Consider the following 7,107-nt stretch of genomic DNA (forward strand, 5'->3'; position numbering starts at 1 on the left):
CCAAGTTCGATTCCCCAGGACCCACATAAACCAGATGCATAAAGTGGCATATGTGTCTGGAGTTCGTTTGCAGTGGCTGGAGGCCCTGGCATGCCCATTCTCTGTTTTTCTTTCTCAAATAAATAAATAAATATAAAATAAGATTTCAGAAAATAAGTACACACATGACTGAAGAAACACTGGAAAGTTCCTCCTGTTGCTAATGTTGGAAATATGAAACATCATCTGGATTAGTAAAGTATGACTCCTTAGAACAGTTAGTGGAGGGTGGGAAGATGGCTCAGCTGTTGAAAGTGCTTGCAAATCCTGTGGGCCCAAGTTGGAGCCCCCAATACCCACGCAAAGTGGCACATGCATCTGGAGTCTGTAGTGGTGTGCCATGCACCCACTTTCTCATTCTCTTTCTCTCTGTTTCTAATTTGTCTGTGTGTGTGTATTTTTTTTTTAAGGAAGAGTTAATGGAAATAAAACTGAAATGGTTGCCATGTGTGGTGACACATGCCTTTAATCCCAACACTCAGGAGGCAGAAGTAGGAGGATCACTGTGAGTTTGAGGCCAGCCAGGAACTACAGAGTGGAGTTCAGGTTAGCCTGGGCTAGAGTGAGACCCCAACCTCAAAAACAAAACAAAGCAAAACAGGCAGGGTTTGGTGGTTTACACCTTTAATCCCAGAATTTGGGAGGCCAAGGTAGGAGGATCCCATGAGTTGAACTCCACCCTGAGATTAGAATGAATTCTAGGTCAGCCTGGGCTAGAGTGAGACTGTACCTTGAAAAACAAAAAACAAAACAAAAAAAGACTGAAATAGTGAGTTGAGCTTCATCTTTGCTATTATAACATAAATTGTAAAACCTTCAAAATAGGGCTGGAGAGATGACTTAGCAGTTAAGGCATTTGCCCCGGTTCAATTCCCCAGGACCCCCGTAAACCAGATGCACAAGGGGGCGCATACATCTGGCATTTGGTTTGCAGTGGTGAGAGGCCCTGGCATGCCCATTCTCTTTCTCTCTCTCTCTCTCTCTCTCTCTCTCTCTCTCTCTCTCTCTCTCTCTTTCTTTTCCTTTGTTTTTCTTTTGAGGTAGGTTCCCGCTCTAACCCAGGCTGACCTGGAATTCACTATGGAGTCTCAGAGAGGCCTGATGGGGCCACACATTGAGTTCAAGAACAGCCTTGGCAACTTACTGAGACTCTGTTTCAAAATAAAAAGTAGGAGGTCAGGAGTGGTCACTGTGAGTTCAAGGCCACCCTGGGACTCCATAGTGAATTCCAGGTCAGCCTGGGCTAGAGTGAGACCCTACTTCAAAAAACAAAACAAACCAAAACAAACCAAAACAAAAAGTAGGGCTGGAGAGATGGCTTAGCTTTTGCTTGCAAAGCCTAAGGACCCAGGCCCAATTCCCTATTACCCACATAAGCCAGATGCACAAGGTGGCACATGTGTCTGGAATTTATTCGCAGTGCTAGAGGCCCTGGTGCGCCCATTCCCTCTCTATATCTGTCTCTTTATTTCTCTCTATATATCTGCCTCTTTCTTTCTCGCTCTCTCTCAAAATAAATGAATATATCAAATATTAAGCCAGGCATGGTGGTGCACGCCTTTAATCCCAGCACTCAGGAGGCAGAGGTAGGAGGATTGCCATGAGTTTGAGGCCACCCTGAGACTCCATAGTGAATTCCAGGTCACCCTGGGCTAGAGTGAGACCCTACCTCTAAAAAAAAAAATTAAACAAGCTGGGCATGGTGGCTCACACCTTTAATCCCAGCACTCAGGAGGCAGAGGTAGGAGGATAACCGTGAGTTCAAGGCCACCCTGAGACTCCATAGTGAATTCCAGGTCAGCCTGGGCCAGAGTGAAACCCTACCTTGAAAAGATACTTTGAAAAACCAAAAAAAAAAAATAATAATAATAATAATAATAATAAAACAAATCTAAAAAAGCAAAAAGAGGGATGGAGAGATGTCTTAGTAGTTAAGGCACTTGCCTGCAAAGCCTAAGGACCCGTTTGACCACCCACCCCCACAGGTGCCACATAAGCCAGATGCACAAGGTGGTGCAGACATCTGGAGTTCAATTACAGTGGCTGAAGGCTGGTGCCCCATTTCTCTCTCATTCTCTGTCACTCTCTCATAATTTTTTTTTAAGAGGGCTGGAGATACAGGTCAGTTGGCAGTGTATTTGTGTAGCATGTATAAAAAGGGTTACTGTTTCCTTGCAGGTGTGGTGGAGCACGCTTGTAACCATGGCTCTTAGGAGATGGGAGGCTGAGGCAGGAGTTTGAAGCTGGCTTGAGTGAGACTCTGTTCCTAAAAGTCATCACTATTCTTGTGTAGGTGGGGGAGGACGTTTCCTGTCTTCTTTTTACTCCTTTCCTCTCCAAGGCTGTCATGGAACTTGGGATGTGGAGATGAGTCTTTTCTCAACGTCTCCATATAGAGATGGTGAGTTCCCGCCCCCCAGGTAGGGTGACACTTTAGCCCAGGCTAATCTGGAACTCACTCTGTAGTCTCAGGGTGGCCTCACACTCACAGTGATCCTCCTACCTCTGCCTCAAGAGCGCTGGGATTAAAAAAGGTGTGCACCACCACGCCCAGTGATGGTGAGTTTTTTAAAGCGTAATCTCTGAGTCACAGAGGGAGGAGGGAAAAAGCCATTTTATTTTCTACCTTTAAATCCCTTCCTGCCCTGCTGTACAGCTAAATCATTTTACAAATGTTTATTTTCTCCCTTTCCCCAAGAGTATTTTGCCTTTGAAAGCAGCATCTATAAACCCTTATCAGAAGCTTCTAGACACAGAAGAAAAATTCTTGGATGAGAAGCCCCAGTAGCCCCTAATCCCCTCTATGCTGTTCTCAGTAGCACTCCCTGCGTGCCTTCCCACCTTTTCTCTCTGGGCTGGCAGCAGAACCATGCCTGGTTTCTGGGGAGAGATGTAGGGAGCTAGTTGCTTTGGCCTTTGCCCCTGGCAGCAACATGCTTGAGCATGTGTCACTGATCACATTTCTGTGAGAAATAAATAAACACAGAAACAGTGAACACACCTTTAAAAAAGGTTCTCTACCAGTTTACACATCGAACATTGTAAACAATTACTTCCCCACTAAATTACCAAGGAAGTGGGGAAAAAACATTTTCCAGGGTTAGGGATCAAACCTAGGCCCTGGGGCGGGGCCTCAAAGAAAAAAAAACAAAAAAAAACCTAGGCCCTTGTGCATGCTAGGTAAGTGATCTACCACTGAGCTACATTCTTAGCCCTGGGAAGATGTTCTATCTTGCATAAAGTAAGCACTCAAAGACTTACTGTTGGATGAATGGAGTGAGTGAAGAGAGAGCTCTGGCCACCATCAGGAAACACTGGCTTAAAGAGTCAGGCTCCTGGGGACCCTTCACAACATTCCTTATGTATACTGTTCTGTTTATTTTTCATATGTATGCGTGGTATGTATGCACATGCATATTCATGTTCGAATGTGTGTGCATGTAAAGGCCAGAGCTAATATCTGGCATCTTCTTCAGTTGCTCTCCACTTTTTTTCTTTGAGAGATTAAATTTAAGAGCTCATCAATTTGGTTAGCCAGCGAGCCCCAAGGAACCTCCATCACTGCCTCCCCAGCACTGGGATTACAGGTGCAAGCCTAGATGCCCATAATTTTGCATGTGTTCTGGGGAATCTCAATTCAGGGACCCTAGCTTGCATGGCATCTGCCCATCTCTCTGTTGCATTTTCAGAGTACATCTCACAAATTTCACATGAAATCCTTAGAGGGGCCCTGTGAGCTAAAAGGGCCCAGTGTTACTCGTACCATTGTAAGAGAATGTCAAATGATTTGCCTGGAGTCAAAGAGCTAATCCATACCTTAACTGGGTTAGAGCCCAGGCCCTCTGACATCTGTTGTTGTCAGCACACCAGATAGACAGCAGCGGCTTCTTTATTTCCAGACTGGAGCTGTGACACGTGTGCCTGCTGAAGAATTTATCTTAAGAGCTTTCTGTGGCTGTTGGAAAGTGGGCTCACCTAGAAGACACTGGGCTGAAGTGTCCTTAAGCTCTCTGCACAGGAAGTACCAAGGAGGTACTGGAGAAACCAGATCTCACAAAGCCATGTGTGCCATCACAAGTGTGGCAAAATGAGAACAGCTCTACTAGCTTGAACTAATGCATTTAGAGTTATTGGTGTGGTACACTTAAAATCAAATGAGCCAGAAGCCATGTTTATTCCAAGAAAAAGAACGCTGAGTTATTGTTGACTGTTTCCTAAAGCCATATATAACAACAAAATACTAACCTCTTTGTTAAGAATGGGGACAACAGAACTGAAAGCATTATTTTGTCCTACATTCAATGCAATGAAGCAATACTTGGAAACATTTATTTAATTTTTCCTGGAATTTTTTTTTTTTTTTTAGGTAGGGTCTCGAATTCATGGCAATCCTCCTACCTCTGCCTCCTGAGTGCTGGGATTAAAGGCATGCACCACCATACCCTGCAGAAGTCTTGTTCTTGTTGTTGTTGTTTTGAGGTAGGGTCTAGCTGTAGCCAGGCTGACCCAGAATTCACTATGTAGTCTCAGGGTGGCCTCCAACTCATGGTGATCCCCATACCTCAGCTTCCCAAATGCTGGGATTAAAGGCGTGCACCACTATGCCCAGCTTTTTCCTGGAAATATACAAGGTTAAAAAAAAAAGATTCCCATTTGATTGTGGAATATTCCCCCCAGAATTTATGTATTAAAGGCTTGGTCCCCATTGTAGTGGTGCTCAGAAATGGGGCTTTATTTTTTCTCAATTTTTATTAACATTTTCCATGATTATAAAAAATATACCATGGTAATACCCTCCCTCCTCCCCCACTTTCCCCTTTGAAATTCCATTCTCCATCATATCCCCCCTCAGAAATGGGGCTTTTTTGAAGGTGATTGGGTCCTGAAGGCTCAGATCTCATCAGTGTATTTATCCATGGGGGTTTCTGTCCCCTTGCTTTGGGGATGACATAAGGTGAAGCAGCCTCTTCTGTCATTCTGTCTCCACAGGCCCATAGCAGTAAGCCCACTAACGGTGGGCTAATGCCCCTGGAACCAGGAACCAAAAGAACTCTTTCTTCCTTTTATGTGATTTTTTTTTTGGGGGGGGGGTTAGGCAGCTTGTGATAAGCATGAAAAGCTGACTAACACAATTACCCAAGAAGAAAATTGCTTTAAAAACTGGATTAAGGGTGTGGTGGTGCACGCCTTTGGTCCCAGCACTGGGGAGGCAGAGGTAAGAGGATTGCCATGAGTTCGAGGCCACCCTGAGAATACAGAGTGAATTCTAGGTCAGCCTGGGCCAGAGTGAGACCCTACCTCAAAAACAAAAACAAACAAACAAAACTGGATTAAGGGGCTGGAGAGATGATTGAGTGGTTAAGGCATTTGCCTGTGAAGCCAAAGGACTCAGGTCCAATTCCCAAGACCCATGTAAGCCAGATACACAAGTTGATGCATGTATCTGGAGTTCATTTTCAGTGGCTAAAGGTCCTGGCATGCCCATTCTCTCTGTCTCTCTCTCTCTCCCTCTTTCTCTCTCTCAAATACATAAATTACATAAAAAGAAGTAAAGCATAAATTCATTTAAAAAATAAATAGCAGTGGCAGATCCAGCAGTAGCAGGTTCAGAGGCAGCAGTCGCAGATCCAGCACCAGCAGCGGAGGATCCAGCAGTGGCAGCTAAAGCAGCAGCAGCAGTAGTGGTGGGCCCAGCAGAGGTGACAGACCCAGCAGTGGCAGCTTTAGCAGCAGTGGCAACAGATCCAGCAGTGACAGCTTCAGGAGCATCAGTGGCAGTTCCAGCAGTGGGGGTGCCAATCTGCAGGGCCACAGTTGCCAGGCTCAGTTTGCACCACAGGAAAAGCCAGTGCCCAGCTCCAGAAATCAGAACAGCAGCCCAACAACCCAGGCAGCAACTTGACTGAGACCAAAATCATCCAAAAAGGTAACTAGGATTGCACCAGGGAAGATTCTTACTTGGTCACAAGCTGACTTGGATCCCTCAACAAACCAGAAATCTTAACCTCTTTGTTGATAGATGATCTGGTTGTTATAATAACTACTCTTGCATAAATAATTGGTGCTGTTTTTGGTTGAATGTTTACAGTGTTTAGTTAAATTTTAGAATCTCCCTGTATTTTATTCCACTCAGCCTACTTGAATACTCCCATTGCAGGGAAACTCAACCCCTAGGAACATCTTTGTAGATACTCTGAGAGTCTTAAGAGCCACACCTAACACCTTAAGCTCCTACTCTGAAGATATATAACATCAAACCAATTGATACAGCTAAGAATACAGCTAGAAAATCCAAGCATGAACTTAATCAAAGATGCAAAAATATATACATTATAACACAAGAAACACTAAAAAGCAAGACAATATAAATCCACCTAAAGTATTAATGCATCAGAAATGACCTCCAGTGAGAACGAGTTAGAGGAAATGCCTGAGAAAGATTTCAAAAGAATGATTGTAAACATGTTCAAAGAAGTCAAAGAAGAAATCAAAGGAATCAAAGAAGAAATCAAAGAGAAAATCAAAGAGGAAATCAAAGGAATCAAAGAGGAAATTAAAGAAGATGCAGGACACCAATTTAATGAAATAAAGAAGGCAATACAAGACATAAATAAGGAAATAGAAATAATAAAGAAAAACCAGTCAGAATTACTAGCAATGAAGAACACAGTTAATGAAATAAAAAACTCTGTAGAAATCTCACCAGTAGAATAGATGAAGGAGAGGACAGAATATCTAAGCTAGAAGACCAGGTGGCAGATCTAATGTAGTCCAACAAAGAGAAAGACAAACTTATAGAAAAGTATGAGTGGGAATTTCAAGATATTAGGGACACTATGAAAAGATCAAATATAAGAATTCAGGGCATAGTAGAAGGAGAAGAATTCCACTCCAAAGGCATAGTAGGCATCTTCAATAAAATCATAGAAGAAAACTTCCCCCAAATTGGGAAAGAGGTGCCAATGCAGATACAGGAAGCCTTTAGAACCCCAGCCAGACAAAACCTGGAAAGAACCTCTCCTTGTCATATTATAATCAAACTACCAAACACACAAACCAAGGAAAAAA

The sequence above is a fragment of the Jaculus jaculus genome, chromosome 10 (genome assembly GCF_020740685.1).
Source record: "Jaculus jaculus isolate mJacJac1 chromosome 10, mJacJac1.mat.Y.cur, whole genome shotgun sequence".
In the NCBI taxonomy this organism is placed as follows: Eukaryota; Metazoa; Chordata; class Mammalia; order Rodentia; family Dipodidae; genus Jaculus; species Jaculus jaculus.